At 43.3% G+C, this 1,611-nt stretch overlaps 2 non-coding genes and 1 pseudogene across 2 annotated transcripts; all 3 read left to right on the top strand.

Moving 5' to 3' along the window:
- The first annotated feature begins 135 nt into the window (after positions 1 to 135).
- On the top strand, positions 136 to 256 carry LOC129088718 (5S ribosomal RNA; annotated as a pseudogene).
- Positions 257 to 590: 334 nt separating this feature from the next.
- LOC129088716 (5S ribosomal RNA) lies at positions 591 to 709 on the top strand. The gene has a single exon (XR_008531081.1). It is a non-coding gene; the product is annotated as a 5S ribosomal RNA (ribosomal RNA).
- Positions 710 to 1,087: 378 nt separating this feature from the next.
- Positions 1,088 to 1,206, top strand: LOC129088715 (5S ribosomal RNA). The gene has a single exon (XR_008531080.1). It is a non-coding gene; the product is annotated as a 5S ribosomal RNA (ribosomal RNA).
- Positions 1,207 to 1,611: the final 405 nt, after the last annotated feature.

The following is a 1,611-nucleotide window of genomic DNA, read 5'->3' as shown; positions in this document are numbered from 1 at the left end:
CACTTTGTACATTCTGATTTGACATTTAAAAGCTGTGAGTGTGTCTGGAAATCTGCAGGCGCTCCCTGTATAGACGAAAGAGCAAAGCGTGGTGATATAGTATCTTTAAAAGGCCCTTTGGTAGGCACAATATTTGCTTACGGCCATACCACCCTGAACACGCCCGATCTCGTCTGATCTCGGAAGCTAAGCAGGGTCGGGCCTGGTCAGTACTTGGATGGGAGACCGCCTGGGAATACCAGCGCTGCTGCTTTTCAGTGGACACCGACAGGGTGGGAAGGAAATAGCTAGATCATGACTTGCCGGTATAGAAATGACACAAATCCAGTTAAATGATGGCTTTCATCATTCCTAAGCTCATCGATCATTTTCTTTTCAATTTTATGCTAACGTATTCTACATTTCAACAGTAAATATTAATCTTTTTACTGCACTACATTTGTGATCCTTATAGCCACTTTGTACATTCTGATTTGACATTTAAAAGCTGTGAGTGTGTCTGGAAATCTGCAGGCGCTCCCTGTATAGACGAAAGAGCAAAGCGTGGTGATATAGTATCTTTAAAAGGCCCTTTGGTAGGCACAATATTTGCTTACGGCCATACCACCCTGAACACGCCCGATCTCGTCTGATCTCGGAAGCTAAGCAGGGTCGGGCCTGGTCAGTACTTGGATGGGAGACCGCCTGGGAATACCAGGTGCTGTAAGCTTTTTCACTCCTCTTTACAAAAAGCAGAGGCGCTGCTGCTTTTTCAGTGGACACCGACAGGGTGGGAAGGATATAGCTAGATCATGACTTGCCGGTATAGAAATGACACAAATCCAGTTAAATGATGGCTTTCATCATTCCTAAGCTCATCGATCATTTTCTTTTCAATTTTATGCTAACGTATTCTACATTTCAACAGTAAATATTAATCTTTTTACTGCACTACATTTGTGATCCTTATAGCCACTTTGTACATTCTGATTTGACATTTAAAAGCTGTGAGTGTGTCTGGAAATCTGCAGGCGCTCCCTGTATAGACGAAAGAGCAAAGCGTGGTGATATAGTATCTTTAAAAGGCCCTTTGGTAGGCACAATATTTGCTTACGGCCATACCACCCTGAACACGCCCGATCTCGTCTGATCTCGGAAGCTAAGCAGGGTCGGGCCTGGTCAGTACTTGGATGGGAGACCGCCTGGGAATACCAGGTGCTGTAAGCTTTTTCACTCCTCTTTACAAAAAGCAGAGGGCGCTGCTGCTTTTTCAGTGGACACCGACAGGGTGGGAAGGAAATAGCTAGATCATGACTTGCCGGTATAGAAATGACACAAATCCAGTTAAATGATGGCTTTCATCATTCCTAAACTCATCGATCATTTTCTTTTCAATTTTATGCTAACGTATTCTACATTTCAACAGTAAATATTAATCTTTTTACTGCACTACATTTGTGATCCTTATAGCCACTTTGTACATTCTGATTTGACATTTAAAAGCTGTGAGTGTGTCTGGAAATCTGCAGGCGCTCCCTGTATAGACGAAAGAGCAAAGCGTGGTGATATAGTATCTTTAAAAGGCCCTTTGGTAGGCACAATATTTGCTTACGGCCATACCACCTGAACACG

This window comes from Anoplopoma fimbria, unplaced genomic scaffold (assembly GCF_027596085.1).
Source record: "Anoplopoma fimbria isolate UVic2021 breed Golden Eagle Sablefish unplaced genomic scaffold, Afim_UVic_2022 Un_contig_3271_pilon_pilon, whole genome shotgun sequence".
NCBI classification, from domain to species: Eukaryota; Metazoa; Chordata; class Actinopteri; order Perciformes; family Anoplopomatidae; genus Anoplopoma; species Anoplopoma fimbria.
Note: the sequence above shows the minus strand (reverse complement) of the source record. Positions and strands in the feature narration are given on the sequence as shown.